Genomic DNA, 27203 nt, shown 5'->3' with positions numbered 1-27203 from the left:
AATACTCCAATTCCAGTTCTAGCAGCTTTCAAATGAAATCATCACAAATCAGTTTTGCATAACCTTACTCTGAGGTACTCTGAGTAGCTGAGTGGAAAAATATCACATTACATTGATAGTGTTTGGTATTCATATCATTCTGCACTCATAGCATCATAGTATCATAGTATCAGCCAGGGTTGGAAGGGACCACAAGGATCATCTAGTTCCAAACCCCCTGCCATGGGCAGGGACACCCCACACTAGATCAGCCTGGCCAGAGCCTCATCCAGCCTGGGCTTAAACACCTCCAGGGACGGCACCCCAACCAACTTCCTGGACAACCCATTCCAGGGCTTCACCACTCTCATGGTGAAGAACCTCCTCCTCACCTCCAGCCTGAATCTCCCCACCTCCAGCTTCATCCCATTCCCCCTAGTCCTATCACTACCTGAGAGCCCGAGAAGTCCCTCCCCAGCCTTCCTGTAGGCCCCCTTCAGATACTGGAAGGCCACAGTTAGGTCTCCTCGGAGCCTTCTCTTCTCCAGACTGAGCAGCCCCAACTCCTTCAGTCTGTCCTCATAGGAGAGGTGCTCCACTCTTCTGATCATCCTTGTGGCCCTTCTCTGGACACCTTCCAGCACGTCCATATCCCTCTTGTAATAGGGGCTCCAGAACTGGACACAGTACTCCAGGTGGGGTTTCACCAGAGCTGAGTAGAGGGGGAGAATCACCTCCCTCGACCTGCTAGCCACACTTCTCTTGATGCAGCCCAGGATCTGATTGGCTTTCTGGGCTGCAGGTGAGGCTGCTGGTGAGGCAGCACTTTGAATACAGTCTTGGGTCCATCACTAGAAGAATGACACTAAGTTGCTGGAATGTGTCCAGAGAAGGCCAATAAAGCTAGTGAGGGGCACTGAACACAAGTCTTGTGAGGAGCAGCTGAGGGAATTGGGATTGTTTGGTCTGGAGGAGACTGAGGGAAGACGACTTTGCTCTCTACAGCTACCTGAAAGGATGTTGTGGTGAGGTGTGGGCCAGACTCTTTTCCCAGGTAACAAGTGATTAGATGAGAGGAAATTTTCTTAAATTGTGCCAAGGGAGGTTTTGATTGGATATTACAATAAATTTTCTTCACCAAAAGAGTCATCAGGCACTGGAACAGGCTGCCTAGAGAAGTGGTGGAGTCACCATCCCTGGAGGTATTTAAAAGAAATTTGGATGAGGTGCTTAAGGACAGGGTCTAACAATTGTGTACAGGGAGATATTTGGACTCTTTTCCAACCAGACAATTCTAATTCCTTTAAAAGAATCTCTTGTTCTATATATTTGCTGTCTTAAATAGCTTTATACTTCTATTATTCCAGCAGGAGCATCCAACTTGGTGTAAGATGCAATAGTTTGGAGCCAAGACTGTCTTCTCTTATTTAGACATCAGCAGTACTGTGCTGTGCTGCTCCCTTTGCTCTAAGGTTAAAGCCTGTTTTGTGAAGGTGGCTTTTCCATGATCTTTTGTAATCATTCTTGGTTGTTATGGAGATAAAGCTTATGCAGTCCTTTTTCTGCTTACTTTATCATGCTCCAGGTCCACTAGCTCAGTAAACAACCCATTAGGCAACCTATTTATCTATGTCAGTGCTGCAAGTTCCGACTTCTATTATTTAAGGTATGAATCTTTTTCAGGCACCTTCATCTGGAATCAATCTGGTTTTTTTTATTATTATTATTATTTTTTAGTGTGATTTTTACAAAGATCAGGAAAATTATTTTGGTAAATCAGTATCAGTTAGCTGAGCTTGTGTTTCAGCTGTTAAGTACAGCATAACATGCACGGTATTTCAGGTTATTTCCTCATGAACATCAGTGAATTAAAATTTTTTCAACCTTTCTATCTTCTACTAGCTAGTTATGTACTTGAAAGCCTGCCTATGGTTTTAAGAAGAATATTATTAAAGGATGTTACCTTCTCTGCATTTCCCACTGAGAAATTAGATGTGGTTTTCTGACCAACTAATAGCTCCATTGAAGAATCAATTCTGAGCGGTGGGGTTTTTTGTTGTTGTTTTGTTTTGGTTTGTTTTTAATTTAGATTACATTATTAGCCTTGAAAAGTACCTGTGGAAGTGTCATAAATTCTCTACAGGGATTCTGAATCCATCTGCTCTTCCCACCATGCAGAGAAATTTCCTGAGTCAGAGAGTACTTAATTGTTGAACATTGGCTGAACAGTGGTCTTTCCTGTGAGCTCAGCTTTCTCACTGGGCTTAACATTCCGATGCAGACTGCAGACACTCCAACGTGTCTCTCCTCACCATGAGGCTCTTCCAACCTGGGAGGGGCAGCTGGACACTGTGCTCAGTCTGTGCTAGAGAGTGTTGGCATTAAACAAAGCTGGTGAGGGGTTTGGAGCACAGCCCTATGAGGAGAGGCTGAGAGAGTTGGGGTTGCTTAGCCTGGAGAAGAGGAGGCTCAAGGCAGACCTTATTGCTGTCTACAACTACCTGAAGGGAGGTTGTAGCCAGGTGGGGGTTGGTCTCTTCTCCCAGGCAACCAACAGGAGGACACAGTCTCAAGCTGCACCAGGGGAGGTTTAGGCTGGATGTTAGGAAGAAATTCTTCAAAGAAAGCCTGATTGGCCATTGGAATGTGCAGCCCAGGGAGGTGGTGGAATCACCATCACTGGAGGTGTTTAAGAAGAGACTGGATGGGTTACTTGGTGCCATGGTCTAGTTAATTAGATAGTGATGGATGATAGGTTGGACTTGATGATCTCAAAGGTCTTTTCCAACATGGTTAATTCTATTCTATTCTATTCTATTCTATTCTATTCTATTCTATTCTATTCTATTCTATTCTATTCTATTCTATTCTATTCTATTCTATTCTATTCTATTCTATTCTATTCTATTCTATTCCATTCCACTCCACTCCACTCCACTCCACTCCACTCCACTCCACTCCACTCCACTCCACTCCACTTTGGGAGTATCTGAAGTGAAATCCTAGGTGTTTGCAGGTGACAAATCAATCCTCACATTCTACTTTGGAGCTTGGTTTACAAATCTGAGGTTTATAAATTCTCTATATCCACAGTCACAGAGGTAAAACCTCTGCTGCACTGAAATGTCTGATGATTTAACTGCATTCATAAATTGTTGGAGGGACTTTGTTCAAAAGTAAAAAAACCCACTACATTTCTGGCAGCTATAAAACAAGGTACATAGAATATGTTCAGAACTGTATTCTGCTCTTCAGGGACCACATTAAGCATAAAACTTTATCCTTCCTCGCTTCCTGAAATTCATTAAATGTAACAAGAAATGATCTTGGGAAATGCTTTGGGAATAAAATTCTGCCCATGGAAATATGTTTTTAGAGCATATTCTTAAAATTCTTGGGAAAAGAAAAAAAGGGGGTGGGGGGGAAAGCAAAGAACAACCTTTTTAGCTCTCTCTTTTGCTCCATTTCTGTAGCTTCCATTATGGATTATTCAATTGTGAGACTTAATCCTGTAGATAAAATGACTCCTCTTACTGCTGTGCTGACTTGGGTATATTGCATTATGCAGTGTTTTTCTTTTAATCCTTATCAAATAAAAGACATGCTAGGACAGTTTTGTTAAACCAGTTATCTATTACAGCTTTATTTTAATTCTAGTCAGTATCAGCAGCGATGATTTTAGAAAACATTTCTGTGACACCTCAACAATGAGCATGCAATATGCTGTCTACTGCTTACAATGTCTTCCTTTTCTCTAGAGGAATTTAGGCTAATTTTTAGACACTAGTCGGACTGTGAAGAGAACTTTCTTCATTTTTAGCATCAATTTTTTCAGCTTTCATTATGTCAATGGAAGGAGTTCGGTCTTGGTGCTGGATTCAGTGGAACTGTGTCTGCATAAATCAAGGCTTAGAGTCATGCAATAATGTATTACAGTCATGTACTTTTGGGATGGGGGAAGTGTTTAATGTTACATACTGCAATCTTATGGGCGCTCATAAAAGATGTACTGCAGCCAGTCCTGCTTTGTTACCACCACCTCATGGAATTGTATAATGGAGGAAAAAACAGGGAGAGATGTTCAGTCTCATCTACTTTCTTATAAATTTAAGTGTTTCTACAGCATATTTACTTGTGTACATACAGATGTACCTATAGATGCAGATTTGAGATGAGAAAACACAGAATTTCATTTTTTTAAAAATTATTTGGGATTTTGTGGTGGGTTGACCTTGTCAGGATCATCTTGCTACTTAAAACCAATGCAGATTCAAAATAAAATGCTATTTCTTTATAATTCTTGAAGTGGACATAGTACTTACATAATTGCCAGTCTTGAATTTCTACATATTAGTGCCTACTTACACTTCTCTTATGCTATCCCAAAAAAGCACACTTCAGCTGTAACTGGGTGGAACTGTCTCTGACAGAGGTGTCAGCTGGTCTTTCTGCTTGTATTGAATCCTTGATCTCTCTGCAGAGAGTCACATCAGCAGAGCCAGTGTAATGATACAGTGAGTTGTAAGCATCAGCCTTAGAGGTAATGAGTGTAAACTCAGCATGTTGCTTCGGTGCTTTCCTGTGAGCAGGGTCTCTGTCTCCACTATATCTTCTAGGGAGTCAGGAACTCTTAATAAATATTAGCCAGTAATAAGGTACTATCAGTCAGCATTCATCATTGACTGGCACTGAACCAGAGGAATAAATGCAAATTGAAGTTGATTGATAATGACTAATCTCAGCACCATCTGTCAGTGGTACATCTGTCCAAACCCTGTAGATCTGCATCTCGTCTAGCACCACTTTGTATGAGGCTGAGCTGTTAACTTTGCTGCATCTTGGCTTAGGAAAAGAATGCTTTAGGAATGAGCTGCTGTACAGCTAAAAGGCTCCTGCTGTTGAGTTGCTAGCTCATACCATGCACAACCGTTTCAGCAAATTCCAGCTTTGTTCCCTATAAACAGTTATGTAGAAATATTTCACTGAAATGATTTGCCATACAATACATCTGCCTTCTCATATCTCCTAGACTCCCTGACTGAACAGATTCATCTTGGAGGGAGAAACATATTTCCCACACACTCACTCTTTGTGGAATCTTACAGGGAGAGAATGCATGATGGTAAGGTATATGGTTTAGTCATTTCACATGGAAGGGTGCTTATTTCTCAGGGGTGATGAAGCAATGAATAAATTAGGTTATAGCAAGTGAATACCAATATACATTACCCCACCACCATATACACAGCATGAGCTGTGTTTTATAGAAAGTATTTAAGAAACACTTCAGAACCCTACAAAATGTTCTACTGCAATTCTTCAAGTTACAAACCCAGGTTTCCTTAACACAAGCTTGGAAAGAGAAAAATAACTGTGCTTAAAATGCTTCTGACAGCTTTCTCATACACTATAGTGTCACATGCTTAAATCTGAATTGCAAAATCTATGAGAAGAAACAAACGTTGCATTGCCATCTCTTGTCAGAGCTGATTTTCAAATCCTACTGATAGACATCTCTTCAAGGTTTTATTCTGTGGAGAAAGAGCACCTTTTAGACCTCTTGTTCAATTAATTCAGCCATCTTCTTTTCCTACCCTTTACCACAGGACACCAGTGTGGCCTGTCCTCAGGTATATCGCTTTATGGGACATTATCAGTCTACAGGGGGGAACTCTGAGAATCCCACCAGGGAAAAATCCCCAGCTGCAGAGCAGTATCCCAGCCTTGCTCCTGGTTGTTTAAAGCTGTGATGTGGTCACTTCAACCTACTGATTAGCTATATGCAATATAGAGAGTCAAAAGGTAGATGGAAGATCCAGGGTTATGCCACATAAGCATCCAAAGTCATCTTCCTCACTGAGACAGAAGCATGGAGGAGCTGGCTGAGTCTGGTTTGGTGTGAACTCAGCAGTCTTCTTATTTGGCAGAAAAATCTACATGCCAGACTAATGTAAACAAAAGGAAGCATATCTGCATTTTGAATTGTCTAGAGGAGACATTTTCTATCTCCAGTTGCAACAAAAGTCATTAACATAAAGCTATGGTTAGCATTAATGTAAGATTTTGCTTAGCCAATTTGGGCTGCGTAAAATGAAGTGTTTAATCTGACCCAAATCTCAGTGAGTTGGTTGACACCTTTGACTAGATTACAATGTTTCAAAGCAGTCACTTAAAAACCAAGCCACCTGACTATACTTGTCTTTCTCTGAAAACAAACCTAGATTAATGAGGGAGAAATTGTCTTTTTTCATAGCTTAGTTCTGGTAAGTGTGAATATTCCAGGAGAGCAGAGGCACAGAAGACCTACATGCACTTTTATGGGGTTTGTGAGATCTTCCATAATTTAATGAAGTTATCAGTGAAATTGTTGCAGAAAAAGGTTATTTTTATGGAAAATTTTTGTGCTGTTTCAGCACTCTGTCACTATCTGTTAGCAGTAAAATGTAGTGATGTAATTGATTTTTATGCTGATACTTTAGAGCTGAAACATGAAAATAAGAAGACAGAATGAGGTAGTCCTGAGTGAAAATATTCAGATAAACAAGTGTAATCTTAGATGGTTGTCCATTACTTCTAGATTTCCACACAATCAGCATGCAAATACTTCATTGCTTCTGAGCCATAAAGATCTTCCTAGAAAACAAAAGTCAAAAAAACTTTTTTCATTTCGTAGGAACTTTTTTCTCCTGAAGTATTTTTGCAGTGGCCCACTTTCTTTCTGAGAACCATCCAACCAATCAACACCCTGGTTTTATTTCAGTTTAAATTAAAAACAGCTCATTGCCATCCTTTCTGACACAGTGGAGTTGTCACCGTGTGAACTAGTTTAGACTCCAGTTCAGGCTAAATGTAATTTGTGATATTTGGGTCTCTTGTGACATCCATATGAGGCTAACAGATACAACATAGATGCAACGGAAGGTCTATGTATTAGGCTTGTGTGTCAGAGTTTTGGTAGGGAGGAGCTACAGAGTGTGACTAAAAGCTTCTATGTCCAAAAACTTCAGTGGATTTGATGGATGGACTGTTCAGTGGATAAGAAATTGGCAGGATGGCCACATCCAGAGGGTTGTGGTCAATGGCTTGATGTCCAGATGCAAACAGTATCACAGTATCACAGTATAACTTAGGTTGGAAAGGACCTCGAGGATCATCGAGTCCAACCTATCAACACAGACCCCATGACTAGACCATGGCACCAAGTGCCACGTCCAATCTCCTCTTGAACGCCTCCAGGGACGATGACTCAACCACCTCCCTGGGCAACCCGTTCCAATGACGAATGACTCGCTCAGTGAAGAACTTCCTCCTCACCTTGAGTCTAAACCTCCCCTGGTGCAGCTTGAGACTGTGTCCCCTTGTTCTGGTGCTGGTTGCCTGGGAGAAGAGACCAACCCCTTCCCGGCCACAACCACCCCTCAGGTTGGAAGAGGTTGGAAGTGATGTCCCTACATATTGCAGTGGGGTGTGGACTAGATAATTTCTAGAAGCTCCTTCCAACCCAGTGCATTCTATGAGGCTGTGATTTTGTGATGCCCTTAAATTACTCCTGCACCAATGAATTCAGTTCACCTGAAAAACAGCTATGCTCAGAACTACTTTGATAATCATCTGTATTAAAGTTTTGCATAGTGAACAAGGGATAGAGGAAGATTTGTTATGAAGATATGTCATGAACTGTAGTTAACCCAAATTTTTCAGTTCATTTTGTTTCAGCTGACAGAATATACAACCTCCTGCTTTGCCTGTGATTAGCAGGATGCTCACTACTTCTCTGGTCTTCAACTTACATTACAATTAAAGCGGGATTTTCCTCTGAGCTTTCTGAGACAAAGTAACACATATATATACACACATACTGCATTTATACAGCATTTTAGAAGTTGTAATGAGTCCCTGGGGAGTCCCTGCTACTGGCCATGACTTGACTGTATTAAGAGCTCAGACTCAAATAGATGGCTCAGCTCCAAAACCAGGCATTCCTTTCAATGTAAGCAAAGACTTAATGGGTAGATAGTGGGGAACAGATTGGAAGGTGTAACCTACATGCTTTGGCACTCCAAATATTTGAACTTGTGTCACAGAACAGAAGAAAATCACTTTAAAAGAAGGGTGGATCTTAGCTGGTATATTTTGAATCTCGACCTGCATGTAGAGGGCAGATGCGTTCAACTACGAGACCCAGAAAAAGCAAGAAATGAGCATGAGAGTCACAAGTTATGCCTCGTTGCCTTTTCCTGGCACCAACTGAATAAGATTGTGGTTGACTCTTCCCTGAAGGTGTACATGTTCATCTCTAAGGCCTTTTTTTATTCAGAGTGGGGAAAAAAAGATTGTAAGAAAAAAAGAGACTTGAATAGTGCAGAACCCAAATTAACTTGCTGTAAATTCTGTCCTCTACCTTCACCACTTTCAATACACATAATAACTTCACTTCTCTGCCAAGAGTGAATATTGATCTACCACAAATTGGTTTATGAATCCAAGTGAACTGGTCATCATCTCCATAGATTACATATTGCATTTTACTATTCACTAATCTTGAATTTGAATTCTGCCTCTCTTCAGAAAGGAATGCGTAAGGCTAATGGTATGCTTGTGTGGATACTTACCTGGGTTTATGGGAAGACGGTAATATCTCAGCAGCCCTACAAACTCCTGCACAGGCAACTGAAATAGGTTCTCAAGTGAAACCCTATAAAAGGAAGAGATCTCATATTTGATGAATCCAACAGCTGCCCTATTTCTCTGTTAACAGTTATCTGAAGGGTCATCAGTGGCTAACCTACAAGCCAGAATGTGGAGAATTAGAGAGTCTGTTGACACAAGTCAGAAGGACATTGAAATGGCTGAGAGGCTGCCTTCCTTTCTCATCTCCGGAGCCCATGCAACAGGGTATCAGGGTTATCCTGAAGAGACCAAGAAAACACTTCTTAAAGAAACTTGTGGAGGAATGTGTTTGTATGGGTACTAAACCATTTTAGTGTTAATGCAATATAAATTCTATGCAAATTAATATTGCAGCTGAAATCCTATTAATATTGGTGGGAGAAGAAGGAAGAGCTGCAGTATCTCTGTTGGTTAATTACATCTTATTTTTGGTTATGCAAAGCATTCCAGATAATATTTAATATTTGATGTTATTTATAATATTTTCTCTGCATATTTGATGTTTCCTTTCCTAAGAGCCCTTCCTCTGAATACTGGCTGGCAACCATTAGCATGTATTTATCATTACTTTAGTAAAGTTTCTCTGAAGCTCTATGCTATGTAAAGCTTTTTGAGCAGATAGAGAGCTCTGGCTCACACGCCAGCAGAGAGTTCTGCTTAGAGGCAAGGAAAGAAGAGTTATAGAGGACGTTGCTCATCAGGCCACTTCCATTACCCCTGGGTGCAAGGAAACAGTCAGACCAAACTAGGCAGCACAATCAGTGGCAGGCATGTCTTGACTGATGTCAAACTTGTGTGATCAGAGAGGAGGGGTGTTATCACTGTGTTAGCACTGTCAGTATTTATCATATTGAGGTGAACATCACTCAAAATGGATCACACACTCCCCACCTTTAATATCTGCAGGTGCAGTCTTCAATTAATGTGAGAGAGAGACTGATTTGCCAGATGGCTTTAGCAGAGGGCAGAGGACCCCAGATTTTTGCTGGCTTCAGATCAAATTGGTTTTACCCCTATAAGGTACTAATATTTAAAACTAACTTGAAATGTTTTTGAATTTAGGGATGTGGGTGTTGAATTTTGATTTGAAATTCCAGTGTTCTTTACTTTAGGGCATTCAGATTCAGCATGTTAGAGCAAAGGAGGCTTGAACTGTCAGCTCTCATCCTTTGAAAATTGCACCAAGCTGGTAGGGCACATTTGTGATACTCACTGAGATGTGTACTTTCCCTTCCTCTTTCAACTGATAAAGTACAGGAATCTGCAACACATTCAGGAAAACGTCCTCCTATTTGACCAAACTGAACATGTTAAGGAATATTAAGTCTGATAGTGGTGTTGAATTTCCAGATCACACAGGAACAACAAAAGAATAGGAGTCCCAGGAGGAGATCTGGTCTGCCTAGCTTGAATCCTCCCTTCACCTATTTGATAGTATGTGGTGCTGTGTCAGCTCCTGCCACTCTTAAATAAGTGCAACATATGTCCAATCTATATGTGCAGGAATCTAATTCCATGGGGCCAGAAACAGTGAACAGTCCTGCCTTGTACCTGTCATGAAGTGAGTGTTGCTGCAGGCACTAACATGTAGCAGGGCAAAGATGTGTGGCTTTTATCTGCGTTCATGGTGACTACTGCAATCAGTACCCTCACTGTAAATACAAAACATACATGAATGAGCTCAAAAGTGCTTTCTCCTCCATGGTGTCAGTCAGAATAGAAGAAATCAAAATCTAGTGAAAATTCTATGGTGTTCAATGTAAGTGAAAGTATGCTGTATGGATCCTTTAGAATAACCTTTATTAGAATAAACCAAACCAGGTTGGAAGAGACCTTCAAGATCATCGTGTCCAACCCATCAACCAATCCAACCCACCCAAACAGCTAACCCATGGCACCAAGCACCCCATCAAGTCTCCTTCTGAACACCTTCAATGACGGCGACTCCACCACCTCCCCGGGCAACCCATTCCATAGCGCAATCACTCTTTCTGTATAGAACTTCTTCCTAACATCCAACCTGAACCTCCCCTGGTGCAGCCTGAGACTGTGTCCTCTTGTTCTGGTACTGGGTGCCTGGGAGAAGAGACCATCATCCGCCTGTCTACAACCTCCCTTCAGGTAGTTGTAGAGAGTGATAAGGTCACCCCTGAGTCTCCTCTTCTCCAGGCTAAGCAGCCCCAGCTCCCTCAGCCTCTCCTCATAGGGCTTGTGTTCCAAACCCCTCACCAACTTTGTTGCTCTTCTCTGGACTCGTTCCAGCAAGTCAACATCCTTCCTAAACTGAGGGGCCCAGAACTGGACCCTAGTAATATGAAAGGATGCCCTGATGTATTTTGAGTAAAAGTGAAATGTCAGAATGAATGTAAGAGGACCTCATTTTAATGATGGGGAGCTCCAGACTATGAAAGGTTACCTCTCACAACTATCCAGTAAGATTTTGCTTCTGCATCAATGTGGCTATCAGATCATTTCAATGGGCACTCAGGACAATCGCAGCACATTAAAATGAAGCTGACTTATTTTGAAAGGATGTTTAAGAATATGTAAAGTGATGAATATGTAGGTGATGGTGGAAATTCAGTAAAACTATCAGAATACCCTTCACCTCTAGCCAACCTATGCTCTAAACAAGAAGCCCAGTAAAGTTACGGTAAGATTATAATGCAAGCGCTGGAAAGTTACAAAATGCCCAAATTAAGCTTTCTGTATTTCTGTCTGTAGAGCCCTGGGCTGTCTCCTTGTTGTGTATGAATTGTGGCAGTTTGACTAAGGATCACATACTGTTTTTTCTGCAAGACTGTCTCACTCAGTGCCCTGGGTGGACAGCACTCAATGATTGAATGGCTTCTCAATAGTTTTGTTTTACCCTCACATTTCAGTGCATGGCCCATGGACATATTTGCTTTATGCTACTCAAATCCTTCCATGTGACAGAATCAGAGATGTCCTTAAAGGATTTTTCTATGGTGATGTAAATTTTATTCATGCTGTATTTTTGTAGTATGAGGGGTCATATTATCTACTTTTTATATGTGAAAAAAAAAAGAAAGATTAAGATTAAAATTAGCCTCTAATTTGGGCAGCTAGTTTGAAGCACCAAGGGTCAATTGTTTTGTAGAGAATTTAGTCCAGTAACTAATCTAGCTTTAGGTAAGAATTTTCTGGCAAGAATAGTGATAGGATTATTGTTAGACTGTCTTAAACAAAAGATCACTTTTTCTCATGCAGGAATCCTGTCTTCCTCCATACGATCCTTTCAGCCTCCATTACAGATGCATTGAGGGAACTTACATGAGAAACCTGAGTCATTCTAGAAATGGTCCAGTTCACACAACTTTTATTCTGTGTTTGATTCCACTGTTTGAGCTGATGGAGAAACTGGAGATAATGGTAGGTTGATATTGTTCACATAGTACAGACAGTGTTAGAAGTTAAACACGAACATTATACAAAACTCAACACTGACAAGTCCAGCCTTTGGACAAGTTTGGAAGTTCGCCTAAAATCTAGCTAATTTGCAGTTTCACTCACTGAAAGCAGAGCAGTGTGGGCTGCAGCAGCTTAATCCAATTGGTGCAGGTGTCATGGTTGCAACATAGCTACTGCAGTCTCCCTGATGGCAACAGCTGGAGGGAAACAGATGGCAGGATAAAGCCTTGACATGATCAGGGAGAAAACTAATGAACAGTTATTGTCATTCACCCATAGTCCTACATCTTCCTACATTCTCTTGCTATTTCTTAGAATAACTGTAGATGCCTCATGGCAGCTGTCACATTAGCCCTTCACTAGACAAGGAGACAGGAAACTAACTGTTATGGCTTTAACTGGTTGCAGGGTTATATATCTGCTAGCAACTTTTAACCTCAAAGCAGAGAGTTGTTTTAGATCTTGTCAATATATGTTCTCTGTAAGATAAAGATAATTAAAGTTTATATGAAGTCAAGAGTTTTATTTATTCTGTCTCCTTTGATGCCTTTATCCCTTCCAAACACTGGGGTCTTCATCACATACCTAAAGACTTTAACTCCTCCCATAAGCTTTTCAGAATAGGTTCTCAGTGCCCAAACCCACTGTTGCCTGTGGAATCAGTATCTCTGCTTCATCCCTGTGCTATCCCCTAGCAGGGCTCTTTCACATTCAGAGTCTGGTTCCTTCCTCCAGTCCTTCCACCTCAATTCTGTCTTTTTGCATGGTAGCTCAATCACTCCCCTGAAGGTCACCTTGCTGTCTCCGTCCCAGAGCTTTGTTTAATCTCAATGCCCCTTTGCCAGTAGCAATAAAGCTGCCAGTGTCCCCTCTCCCAGGCCTCTTATTTACAATGCCTTTTGGTAAAACCCCTGTTGGTTATCATGTTGCTGATTTTCCTCTTCCTTATCTTCATCCAAGCTCATCACAATCCTCCATTTTGCCTCACATCTATGCCATTCCCAGCTGGGCAGAAGAGATGATCTCCCTGCTTGTAGCTCCTGAGCCTAGTGTGCACAGCCTAGTGCTGCACAGCTATGGCCAGCAGTAACAAGGACAGCCCTCTTGTGTCCTCCAGCCAGCAAAGTCCAGTAAAGTTATGAGCAACTACAAACAGGGGCTTATAATGCAAAGTGTCAGAGGAATTTAACTCATCATCACTACTCATTCTGCCGGTGATGGTGGCATCTGTATCAGTCAACAGAGAGCAGAAGACAGCTAATGTGTGTCACTTGTATTACCTGTTCTTATACAATGAAACCATTTGCTAAAACGTATTTTTACCTCCTGAAGAGATGGCTAAATTACACAGTTCTTTCTGTTTTTTCTCTGTATCTCTGACATGCAGCTCATATAAAGCTAGTCATATGGTAGAGGTAGAAACTACAGAATAGCTCCAGAAAACTCTTCAGCAAGTTACAAAATACCCTTGTCCCCACCAAGCAGTCAACAGTATTCCAACAACAGAACTATGAAAATTAAGGCTGTTAACAAACAGATATATGAAAACTCAAGGAGCCCACTACCTATCTGGACCTATCTAAATAAATACCAGTACATTTATAGGACAACCTCATGAGATGTCTACTCTTCAGAGCATTCACAGTGCAAGAGGGCCGTTTTGTTTCTTATGAATAGATATTTTAATGATGTAGGATCTGTGTATGAAGATTACTTTTGTTGTCAATTTAAAATTAATTGAATGGCAAATTAAATTGGCAAATGGAATTAGCCAAGTGAGCTAAGGGGCTGGTGAATGTTCAGCTTAATGGGAGCATCTTGTATACCTGAACAAGTCTGGAACTTGTCTGCAAGCATTACATTCCTTGAACTCGTCCTTGCATCTTTTAGGGTATGGTCTGTGACTTTCGAAAACCAAGAAACTTGGAGAAGAAACCATGGGGAAGCAAATATATGAAGAAAATTAACTAGCTAGGTATCACAGATTATAGTGTAATAAATTACTATTTTGTGACATTTCAATTATTATTCTTGCACTATTAAGAAAGCTTGGGAAATTTCAAGTACAAAACTGCAGCACAGGTTCGGATTATCAAGACAATGGTCCATCTAGTGTTGCATCACATCTCACTCCAGGTATGACTCTTCAGAGGAGTATACTCAAATCACTGTAGCTGACAACTGCAGAGTCATCAGGGAATTTTTCCCCCCACAATTAGTAGATGATTTATAGATGTTCTCTTCCTGTAACTGTTTATCTTTCTTAATATCCTCATAAGCTCACAGATGCAATTATAACCAGTAGAAATGTAAATATGATATATTAAAAATAAACAAGAATCAAGAACTTAAAATTTCCTTTTATCAGTTACAGCAAGTTGGTTTTGATTTTCACTGAATAGTCTGACTATACTCAGCTCTTTGTCATTCATTCCATTCGTAAAGTCAAATAAAATAACTTCTACATAAAACTTGGGGTAAAAACTTCAGGCTGGAAACATAATGATATGCTCTGATTTTATAAATGGTGCAAATCATATAATCTGAACCAATAGTCCCTATGAAGGAACTGGTTTTGCAGTACAACTGTCAATACTGAAGGAAAGGAATTTGATTCTATGATTAAGGTTATTATGCCCTATCCAGAACGAGGTCTCCCAGTGGTTAATTACTGGCACTATTAAATATGGGCACATTGCCTTAATTCTGAATGCTTTTAGCTTCAATTTTAAGCCATTCAATATTGTCTTTACCTTTTTTTTCCAGGCTAAAGATTTCAACATTTAGATGAAGTGAATTTACTTTTGATTATTTAATGTAAAATGAATTTGAATACCTTCAGTAATTCATTCTTACTCTGACAGCTATTCTAAAGTTTGATGATACAAAAGATTGTTCTACCACAGGATATGCCCACAAGAATCTGTTATTCAGTGGACACCAGGGTACAAAATACTGAGAATAAAAAGAAATGCAAATGCAATTGACAACATCTGGGAGGCCAAAACAGCCTGAAGGGCCCAAGCATTAATCTGCCATGAATCTTCAGTACTGCCACAGAGCACTCCACAAAGGGATAGGGATAGGTGGTAGGAAACTCTGCAGTCATGTTTGAATCATTTTATAAAATCAATATTACATATCCTTTTAAACTGTTTATCAGCTTTTCAGTGGTTATTATCTTTTAGGGGTCATGTTCAGATAATTTGAGCAATCAGACCTGTGCTACCTTTATCTGATTCCTCCTCAGACAAAGAAACTGTTTAAAGTGTCCACTTAATCCCATCCCACAGATATCATAATTGATTGTTTTAATTACAGGAAGAAGTAAATGAAAGAGAGGAAGACTGCATTTTTAGAATACACATTTTGAAGATTATTCTAAATTACCCATTAAGAGTGTTTTCTTAATTAGAGATTTTAGTTTCAATTTTCCATGATTTAGGAGGATAAACCCCCAAATATTATTAAAGGCAGCCCCAAATATTATTAAAGGCAGAACACTTAATTTTGTATCTAGAATGGCCGAATGAATCACAGGTACTTCCAATTCCTTGAATTTAAGGAAGAATTCCTTCTGGTTGGGCTCCATGTCCTCCTCTAGTCTCCACTCTTTTGCAGGGCAGGGAATCTTAAGTCTTCTTAAAACTACAGATCAGGAATTGCAGCATCACATACAAACACAGTATCAACCATGTTGGAAGAGATCTCCAAGATCATCAAGTCCAAATGATCACTCAACCCTATCTAATCAACTAGACCATGGCACTAAGTGCCTTGACCAGTCTTAAACACCTCCAGGCATGTCGATCCCACCACCTCCCTGGGGGGCCCATTACAATGAGCAATCACTCATTCTATGAAGAACCTCTTCTAAGATCAAGCCTAAACTTTCCCCTACACAGTTTGTAGGTACTCCTTCAGGAGGGGGCAGCCAGGGTTTTGTCCTTACTCAAACGTTGTTTCTCTGTATTGAGACAGCTTAATACAATAGTATTCTGAATGGGCCCTGGAAGCAGAAAGCACAACATGATCCTTTCTTTCTGACTTCACCTGAAAGTCCTGACCCTCACACTAGCCACACCTCAGTAATGTGAAGGGAACAGCTTCAACAGGTGGGACTAAATCCCTATGCCATAACTGTCATGACAACTTGGGCATCAGAGATGTTCCCTTGGAAGGCAGAAGTGGAGTCCCCAGCCTCTGTGAATGAGTGCTGTGGGTAAGCTCACTAGTGTACCCTTCCCACTTGGGCCACTACTCTGGGGGTCATTGGCACCCCTGTGTGTCTGGAACACCATATGGGTAGGGTGAAGGGAATGGTGCCAAGTCTGCAGACTTCAAAGGAGGTTGTGTCACCATCTCATTATGAACTAAGAAACTTTATTCATTAAAAAAACAGGTGTCTACAGATTTCAGGCTTTGACAGAGTCAGGCAACAGTGGAGCAGAGTTGTCAGGGATATATATTTGGACTTGAGTCTGGAAAGACAGTTTGGTAGGATGTCATGGTGACAAATGTGACAAGCTTGTATGAATCTTCACCTTCTCTTCAGAAAGACAGTTTACAGGACTTGGAATTACAGAGGGCTCATATGCAAGATCCATTTCATGCCATGACTTCAGTTCTCTGACTCTCACACTGCACCAAGAGGAGAATTCAGGCGCTCTGTGCTTATCCATCTTTTTCTTCTGAAGCCATCCTTTCCTTGACACTGCCAGTAAAGCTTTCCCCCCTTCCTATTTCCCTCCTTGAACCAACAGGCACTTTTAAATATACAAGTGCAGCTGAAACTTTCATTTAGATTCCTGAAGACTGGCACCACAGTTATTATATCCCCAGACTGACAGTTCCTGCTGATTGGTGCCACTCAATTCAGAAAGCAATATCGCTTTGATATATCAACCTGGCAACTGCCTGCAGGAAGCTATTCTAGTCCTTCTCTCTGAATTTCACTCTAAGATATATACTCCTTTCAACAGGATATTTCAGGGAAAGGCAGGGAGAACATTTAAGAGAGGGGATGGGAAGCTCAGTATGCCCCCTATAGCCTTAAACAAGAGCACTTTTTTTCTTATTGAGGAGGTAGTAACGCTACAGGAGACAAAGACCTTAGGAAGAGCCTTTACTCCAGGATTTTGCACACTTGAAAAATACAGGTCCTATTCATAGAAAAAGGAAGGTGTTTTAAAAAAATTACTGCTGACCTATATGTCCTTTATGAAAAATTTGACATGTTGGTGTTTTAAGAATAAGTTGTTTGATGTTTCAATTCGGCCTTTGTTGTGGAGCTTAAGGGTCAAATAGTCAAGATGTTAAGGAGCAAAAACAGTTAGGAGAGTTGTGCTCAGCAGCACTTAGCTGGGAGAATGATGAGCGAGTTCCCTGGGATACTGAGAGTACTCAGCCACTGCTAGGTTAGGGGACAGTCCATTTGTCCAGTGTAGGAATCTGCCTGTGCTGATGTTTAGAGGTGAAAAGTGAAAACAAAAGCATAGTTTTTAGAAGTTTGTCTCAAAGATGGAAATTAACACAACTTGAATGCAGGGGGTAGATTTTAATTTAAACAGTCTAGAAGGAAAGGAATCTGAAATCAAAGAGTTGTAGGACCCAGGTACAGTTAGATCAAAGTCAATACATATTCTTACTGATGACCTAGTACAAGGCTAATCATATTCTCTTGCTTCTCACTGCCAAAGTGCTTTCTTCTTTTTCTGAAAAACAGTATCAAACAACTTCGGTCATGACTGACTCTTCCAAAACTTATTTGTGTCCTAGGACTGAATTTACCCTCTGTCCCATGGTGTAAGTGAAATCTGAACTTGAGTTCCCTATGCAAGTGGCTGGGGGTGGCCTGCTGGAGTGCCCTGACACAAACAGAAGACAGTCTGAGATTCATCCCTTAGTTCTCCTGCAGGTCCTCTGCTTACTTTTTTTAATGCTTAAGAAAGTTTTGCTTCAGTTCCTGGGGAAGAATTGCCTGGCTGCTACTTATTTCTAACAGTCTTTCCTTTTCCTAAGTAATGAGAGGCAGGTTATTCCCACAATAACAATGCAACCCAGGGCCTGCGGTTGAGCCTGAAAGCTTTGGGAGCAGACATGGGTGTATGCTGTGAAGTGTTTTGATAGAATTGTCAATAGTAAGAGCCCAAGGACTTTCCAGAAAGGCAGGTGGCTTCTTATGATTTCATCTTCTCTGAATGTGATTGCGTTCCCTTTAGCTATTGTGTGTATCATCCTTCCATTTAGAGATATTTTCTTAAGTGTATCTGGAGGGCAGTGGAAGGCTTTTAGTAAAGCTGTATTGCATGCTTCAGTAGTGTTGTATGAGAATATTCATTCGGTGGTTTATTTAAGAAGGAAGCAGATGGTTTTGACATGTCAGAAATGTAATGCTTTATCTTGGTGAACTGCTTCTATCAGTTCCTACAGATATATTCACCTGTGTGTCTCCAGAGGAAGAGTATTTACAAGCAGCAAAGAACTCCTGAATCCTCTAACATGCTCCTGCAGACGGAGGTCACAGCATCTCTGTGCACTTTGTTATAAATGCAATTGCAGGTGGAGTGGGGTGGCAACATCTATTATATTAAGTACTATTAATGGAATGCCTGGTTAAAAATATAACTTTTTTTAGATGGATGCAGGGCTATTACCTATAGGGATTTAAATGTCAGTTTTTCTGCACATTTTCCCAATGATTTGTATCGATTATTGTAATCACAAAACCACAGTTTCTTTATTTTCCTCCTCTTCCTGCTATCACATTTTAGTCCTCTTTTGAGGACAGTCAAAAAGTAATTAAGTCTCCTGCTTCAGCACAACTATCAGGGAGATGCCACGATGCAAAAGAGGCTTTCCAACGCTTCTTTCAAAGCAACAGTTATCTGCATGAAGCTGTATTTCTGAATCACTTTATTGACAAATAAGAACATGAGATAACTGACAGCTCTCTGTATCTGAAAAACCTCAATTCCTCATTTAGATGCATCAAAGTAAGTGAGTAGAAGGGAAAAAAATTGCTATATTGTCATGCACTGCTAATGCAGCTGCATATAATATTAAAAATCTTGACTTTTGGTGTTTGTACTGGAGCTGAAAAAACATGCAAATTGTTTCTGTCCAATTGGCAAGTAAGTTGATTAGTGGACAGCCACCTAAGTGGAGTAGAAAAAATGTTAATGGGTTTTGGTCAGGCCACCAGTGATGTAGTGTAGTGATCAGCTTTGTCAGGTTGTGTGCACACATGGTGTTAAGAGGAACAATGCGGATGGCCCGCCCTTATACTCACACTACCCACTCTATGAGACACCACAGCTTACATGGTGAAATGCATCTCAAGGAAAACAGAAGGATGACAAGGAAAAAAGTTTCTGTATAACGTCTCTATTTCTGATGACTCTTTGTTACAGAAATTCAACACCTGGTCAGATAGGCTTCTGTCATGGGTTAAGTGGAATCTGCTGCTGATACTCAATACCATGCTGCTGTCATGCCAGCTTCAAAATCAAAGTTCTGGCTGGAGCAAAGTGTTATAGGGCTTGATATTCAGACTATAACATGAGAGGCTTCCTGTTTCTGGTTGCAGCTTTTGGGTTCCAGGGTTTTGGGTGTCAGCTCTGCCACTGGTCTGGCAGCTATCTGGGGAGAGATAGGGGGTAGCTCTCTGGCTTTTTTTTTTGACTTGCTGGCTTATTCTTGTTGCTAATGTTCTGCTGTGCTTTTTCTGCAAATAGACTAAAGCAATTGGGCATGACAGTAGAATCTGTGTCTCCTAAGTGTTGTGGCAGATTTCATAGAAGCAGACTAAGGTGGTGAGGTGCTGGTCTCTTTCCCTCCACTGATTATCACTGAGATGTCTTTCAGCCGTGAGTAAGCCTCACGGAGGTCACAGTGGTGCTGGGGATTATGAGAAAGCCATGAAGGTTTAACTTGTTTCCAGTGTCCCATGCAGCCCTACGTTCACCAGTAATGACCTTTCCACTTCAAAGAACTGACAGCTTTGCTTGATATATTTAACAAATAAAAATATATATGGATAAAGAGTGATTTTTTTTTTAATTACCCCGTCCAGCCTATTCAGTGAAATAGTCTCAATATATTAAGCTAAACAACACTTTCCCTTGTGGTGAAAGGGAAAGGCTACAAGATCCCAAAGAATTCTCAGAAAATGTGAAACACTTCACAATGTGAATTAACAATTTGATTTATAGTGTGTGCAATATCAGCCATGTCTGACTGTGTAAGATGACACTGTAGATGCTAGTGAAAGAAGAGACCAATAAATTGAAAAGAAGAGATGAAAAAAAAGCTGCAGAACTAAATCTGAGCCTTTGCAAGTGGACATTATTCCACTGTTTTCACAAAAACAATAGTATTCTCCTGAAAAAGACTGATAAAAGGTTTTGACAGATTGGTTTCATGCAGCCTGGGATTCAGTCACTTCACTTGTGAAATATCTCCTACTCTGACTCAGAGGAACTCGTACCACTAAACTCGTTGCATAAATACTCTACCTGTGTTTCTCTCACAGCAATGGAGAGGTGAGAGTGTTATTAACTGAATACTCTGTAAGTGCTCTCAAGACAGTATAGCAGCTTTATAAATTCTCAACATTTTCTGGCTAATGGTCTGGCTAACAGTGTCTTCACAGATTCCACTCATAGCTATTTGCAAACTTCATTATTACTGGGAAATATTATTTCAGTTTTGTCAATTTATCTGTAGAAAGACTGCACTGTTGACAAGGTTTTCTGAGTTTGCAGTTGTTTTCCTAGAGCTACTCTGTACATTTTCAGATGAGATATTTCTTCATAATAAGGTATGTCAAACCTCATTTTGTAGTGAATCAAAGAGATTCTGCATTGAACTGCCTGGGGAGAAGTTTAGAAACTGAAGCGTGCCTAGAATTAAAACTTTAGGTTAGCCAGTTTGTCCTAAAACTCAGGTTATACATCATAGATTTCCATCAGATGTATGGTGGTTTGGCCCTGGATGGGAGCCAGATGCTCACCAAAGTCATTCCATCTCTACCCTTCTTAGATGGACAGGGGAGAGGGAAAATATGATAAGAAACCTGTGGGTCAAAATAGAAGCAGTTTAACAAAGCAAAAGAGAAAGCAAAGGCACCACGTGGATGCAAGAGTAAGCAAACATGTTATTCTCTGCTTCCCATCAAATCAGACAATGTTTTGGTCACTCCCGGAGTGCAGGGCTCCAATACACGTAGTGGTTTCTCCAGAGGACAGACGCCATCAATGAATGCCCCCCACTGACTTCTTTCCTTTGATAACTGAGCTGAAGTCCTGTTGCACAGAGTATCCCATTGGCCAGTTTGGGTCAGCTGGCCTGGCTGTGTCCCATTCCAAGATCTTGCCCACTCCTCAGACTACTGTTGGGGGGCCATAAGGGAGTGTGGAATGTTGGAATAGTACAGCTTTGGTGCAGTGCAAGCATTGCTGGACAGTAGCTGATACACTGGTGTGTCATCAATGCCATTCCAGCCACCACTACAAAACACTGCACTATGAAAAATGCTGTGAGGAGTACTAACTTCATCTCAGCCAAACCTAACACAAGATGATAAAGGACATCCTCTGTAGAATATAGTCCAGGATAATTAATAACTTTTGATTGCTTTCTTGTTTTGTTAAATTTCAGTGTTTCAGCTTGACAAAATTTCCTGACATGTATATGAGAATAAGTACCTCTGGAAACCATCTGAGAGACTACCTTAGCCTGCGATCTAGTCTTACTACCTACACATAACAGACTCAAGGCCTAATTTATAATTGCATGCAAGCTGTCAAAAAAAGAAATCCAGTTTACAGAGGCAATGATATTAGTGCCTCAGAAGATGGCAGTCTGTCTCTGAAACATAAGGGAAACCATACTCCAAAGTGGAGGGAACCAGGAAGGCTGTGACCAGTACATGAATCTCAATACTACAAAGCATGCTCTGGAGCTTTTACAGGAGAGCACTTAAACAAGTGACCAGTCACTTCCCACAGACAGACCCATGCAAACATGCTGGGCTGGATTCAGTCAAAGTCTCTGGAGATTTGGAACGTTGAGCTTGTGTCTTTCTGTGAAACAAGATGCAGTGCTGGGTTGTTTTCATCGATTCTTGTAATGGTCTACATAACTGAGTTTCCCTACAGTGTAGTTTTTTGTTTCTGACAGCACACTGGTGGGCAGGAAAAATAGTCCCCCCAGGTAAAGCATACATAATGTTATTAAACCATTGACCTATATTTGCACCACCAAAAACCAACCAACTAACCAACCGACCAACCAAAAAATAAACCAAACCAAACCAACAACAAAGAAAAAAACAACACAAAAACCCCACCAAAAAAAAAAAACCAAACCCCAAACAAAACCAAAACAAAATGTTTATGCAACAGCTTAGCTTTGTAATTAGTTCAGATTAAAAACTAAAATATTCAGAAAATTACCTACTGAGTAATTGAGATACTTCAAGATGTACATGGATAAATGAAGGTATACAAAATCCACAGACACTTTAATCAATATAACTATCCTATGTACAGAATAATCTGAAATGATACCTCAGTGTGTACAGATGTGTGTACATGTCTATACATGCTGTTTTCATGTTCATGAAAGAACTTTTGTCAGGCACTACATGGATTGTTCTGAGTGGATATTCAACACCAATTCCTCTACTGAAATTATGAAAAGATACTCATATTAAGAGCTGTGAAAATTGTGTTGTCCCAGGAAAAGGGAATCTGTTCACTGAATTGTTCAGTCTGTTAGAGAGAAAGGCTAAATATTTTTAATGGTTTGCTCTTCTAGAGGCATGAATAAGAAGGAGGCTTGATAGGTTGGATGCAATGATCTTGAAGGTCTGTTCCAACCTGGTCTACTCCTATTCTATTCTACTCTACTCTATTCTATTCTATTCTATTCTATTCTATTCTATTCTATTCTATTCTATTCTATTCTATTCTATTCTATTCTATTCTATTCTATTCCATTCCATTCCATTCCATTCCATTCCATTCCATTCCATTCCATTTATCCTATCCTATCCTATCCTATCCTATCCTATCCTATCCTATCCTATCCTATCCTATCCTATCCTATCCTATCCTATCCTATCCTATCCTATCCTATCCTATCCTATCCTATCCAGTTTGCTTTGTTGTATAAAACACAAAATACATTTAGAATATAATTTCTATGGTCATGACTACCCAGTCACAGGTTCAAAAAGTTTCCTTTTCCTTCCCAAATGACTACTAAAAGTGCATTGTAATGAAATATTGAATCTTTGCCTTTTCTCTCTTCTGCTCTAGCATCGATCAGTTTTAGGGCCCTCTTCTCACAGAATACCAGATATGAAAAACTAATAAATTAGACACATGAGTCCCTACCTCCATCTTTTTTTACAGCAAAAGACTTTCTTTTTTTTTTTTCTTCTTTCCCCCCTCCTAATTTCAGCTTTTCCTCTGTGTTGCATCTCAGGCCATCCAATACTGACTGTATTTCTGTGCAAAGCAGATCTTGATCCTTGAGATCCTTTAAAAGAATACAAATTTTGCAATTATTCCTATTCTTTTAGTGCTGTTACACATTTTAATAAAAGCTTTATTTTTTTTTTTATCTGCTATTAAAAATATTGGAATGATACAAGAAAAAAGGATTGTTTATGCAAAGGTCCCTAAAGAAATAAGTTTTCTTTGGACAAAACTACTACATTAAAGTGTCTCTCTGCATAAAGAGAATAACTTCACATAAACATTAATCTTGTAGTGCAATACAAATGATTATGCACCATAGCGAAGTGAAATTATCAGCACCTGACCACATGTGTGAAATATTTCAAAGACAGGGGAGGACTGTACTGTGTTTGTTTTGTTAAACTTGGAGCATAGAATAAAACCATTCACTTCTGCATTTTCCTGATTACCTTTTTTTTTCTTTTAATTTCTTTTCAAAGGGAGCATCAATGCATTGTGAGCAAAATAGTTCCACTCAGTAGGGCACATAGCTCAGAGCATCATGTCCCATTTTCAGTGACCTGGAAAGCACAAAGGCTGTTGTGCTGAAAAAAAAGGAAAAAGGAAAGAGAGAGAAAGACTTAACCAGGATAGCTGTAGACAAACAGTACCTTCAGTATCAACACAGATTTGAACCCTATCAGTTTCCCTGGAGAAAGTGATTATCAGGGGAACAAAAGCATGGTGCTCTATCTCACCATGGCTTCGTTTGGGAAATGCTGAGAAACAACAATGATAATGAGTTTGAAAAGCAACATCTATGTTACTGTCATAACAAAATAGCAACAAATGAAAGAAAACAAAAAGACAGACATTGAAGAAAAGGATGGGACAATGCTGCTCGTAGGAGAACTCTTATCATGTAGGACAGTGCTGACTGAAGTATTATTTTATTGCATGGTCTTCCTTTGTGGAGTATTACACAACATAATGAAAAATTGTTCTGGTTGTACAAAATTGCAATAAATTCCAGAGTTATCACACAGCAATTATAATTCAACACAGTCACACTGAAATAATGAAGACAATGGGCTTCTCTCCACTGCTGTATACATGACCTTTTCCATAGGCTCGTCATAGCTAAAGGATACCTGTCACTGCTTCCCTTTCTCTCCTGTAAAATGATGGTGTCACTTACCTGGGTATTCATGGAATAAATGGGAAGGGAATTCTGGTAGAAATAATGTTGAGTAAGGTAGAGGTAAAACTCAGATGATGAGAGAGATTACTGAGCAGGCATTCTGTATGAACATGAGAAAACAAAATCTTTGCTAACTGTGGTAGTGATTCACATGGAGTTTCCACATGCTGTGGAAGGTGGCAGGCAAAATTTAGCAGAGCTCTCACATGAGTGTTGGGTCAGTGCATGAGTGGGAATGCAGGATGTGCAGAAGTGATTAGTGAAATAGAACTGGGGAAGCATTCCACCAGTAAAAAGCCCCTCTGGATTAGGGCCATTATGATTATTTGTTGCTGTCTGTTTTAAATGAGACATCTTAGTGGTGGTCATTGGATAATTCTTGGGTACCTGACAGCACAAACTCCAGTCAGGACACTCTATATGGGAACAAACACAAATGCAGAAGTGATTTTCCAAAAGGGTACAATTTGTATTTGTGGCTATACCTGGTCTGGAAAAATTTGCATCTGTAGTTCAGTTATGCATAGAAATTTCAATAGTTCTACTTCTAACTACCATATGGAAAAGAAGTTAAATCATTTACCTGGAGAGAGACATGAAACGCGAGCACATATTTCAAACCAAAAGCACATTTTACCTTGCAGATTTGGAAAGACTGCCCTAATCTGGCTCAAAATATCATACTAATGAGTACTCCTAAGCACATGTACAATTTATGTAAGGAACAGAAAGAGGAAAAATGAGTTGAGGGGAAGAAAGTGCATAACTTAGTGTTGCTTCCAGGTTCAGCTCATTTCCATAGTCAGATACAGTAAGTCCTGTGGCATTTGCTGTGACAGGAAGGAAAGAAGGGAGAAATGCAGACAGAGCTTATTTTATTTTTTCCCATAAAGTAATGTTGAAATTGCACAGAACCTCTTTCTAGCTCCCAGAAGAGCTGCTTAGTCACTGATGTTTTAAAAGACACAGTCATTACCTGTACTTGAAGATTCATTTCCAATTTCAGAAAAAAAAGACAGCAGCACTTTTTTCCCCATGAATGATGCTGAGCAGAGCAATAGGAATCATATTCACTACATGAAGCTCTATAGTTTCGACTCTGCCAAAATACACAAGACAATGTAAGAGCCTGAATCTTAGTACACCATAATACAAGATATGTACCATGTACATACCTGGTACAAGCTTCTAGGAGATGTGGCCTCATGAGGATGAGGCTCTGCTCCAGGTGCTTTTGGAAGCAGGTTAGAATAGAATAGAATAGAATAGAATAGAATAGAATAGAATAGAATAGAATAGAATAGAATAGAATAGAATAGAATAGAATAGAATTAACCAGGTTGGAAGAGACCTTTGAGATCATCGAGTCCAGCCTATCACCCAACACTATCTAATCAAGTAAACCATGGCACCAAGCACCCCATCCAGTCTCTTCCTAAACATCTCCAGTGATGGTGACTCCACCACCTCCCTGGGCAGCACATTCCAATGGCCAATCACTCTTTCAATGAAGAACTTCTTCCTAACATCCAGCCTAAACCTCCCCTGGTGCAGCTTGAGACTGTGTCCTCCTGTTGGTTGCCTGGGAGAAGAGACCAACCCCCACCTGGCTACAACCTCCCTTCAGGTAGTTGTAGACAGCAATAAGGTCTGCCTTGAGCCTCCTCTTCTCCAGGCTAAGCAACCACAGCTCCCTTAGCCTCTCCTCATAGGACTTGTGCTCCAAACCCCTCCCCAGCTTTGTTGCCCTTCTCTGGACATGTTCCAGCAAGTCAACATCTTTCCTGAACTGAGGGGCCCAGAGCTGGACACAGTAGAGCAAGAGAAGCTGCTGAATAAGGAGCTGGAAGCCAGATTTGGCAAGAGGAGAAGCTTCCAGATGTGTACAATAAGCAGCTCTCTGACATGATCCTTGTCCGTGTTGATGTGCTACTTCAAATTGCTACCTGTGTTTTGACTGAGAAATGCTGAATTAGACCTCTACTTGGAAAATAAACATTTTAGTTTCAATATACTATCATTTTGATGGAGAAGCAACTTAAGCCATAGAGGTGTCTGTCACTGAAATCCATGTTCAGCAATATTCTGCTCTGTATAGAATCATAGAATGGTTGGAATTGGAAGGGAGCTTAAAGATCATCTAGTTGCAATCCTCCTGCCATGGTCATGGACACCTTTGACTAGACCAGGTTGCTTAAGGCCCTTGTCCAGCCTGGCCCTGAATAGGATTCCTAGTAGCTCTTGTCCTTCTATAATAGAAAGAGGATGTACTACAGTGTAGGAAGGTATTTAACTTCATCTCACCATTTCACACTGTGATAATTTCTAGTTCTGTAAATGTATAAGGATCTGGATCTTTGTTTATACTTACATTAGACTATTGTCAATCAAAGTGTCTGAGTTCTAGGTAATTTATGTATTTTTCATCACAGCTCTCCTGAGCTTGCTACCTG

General features: G+C 40.3%; 1 long non-coding RNA gene across 2 annotated transcripts in view; it reads right to left on the bottom strand.

Moving 5' to 3' along the window:
• Positions 1–27203, bottom strand: part of LOC137454529 (uncharacterized) — a 167269-nt gene that overhangs the window by 64802 nt on the left and 75264 nt on the right. Inside the window, exons 2-4 of one of the 2 annotated variants that reach the window (XR_010990631.1) lie at positions 24020–24154; positions 23484–23628; positions 6561–6612 (exon numbers count right to left, since the gene is read on the bottom strand). This is a non-coding gene — a long non-coding RNA (uncharacterized lncRNA). Of the gene's footprint in view, positions 1–6560; positions 6613–23483; positions 23629–24019; positions 24155–27203 lie in introns of those variants that run through there. The other variant, XR_010990630.1, reaches the window with a different exon arrangement.

The sequence above is a fragment of the Melanerpes formicivorus genome, unplaced genomic scaffold (assembly GCF_026170545.1).
Source record: "Melanerpes formicivorus ecotype bairdi unplaced genomic scaffold, bMelFor1.0.p_v2 SCAF_3, whole genome shotgun sequence".
Lineage (NCBI taxonomy): Eukaryota > Metazoa > Chordata > Aves > Piciformes > Picidae > Melanerpes > Melanerpes formicivorus.
The sequence above is the reverse complement of the archived record's forward strand: the minus strand, read 5'-3'. Positions and strand labels throughout refer to the sequence as shown.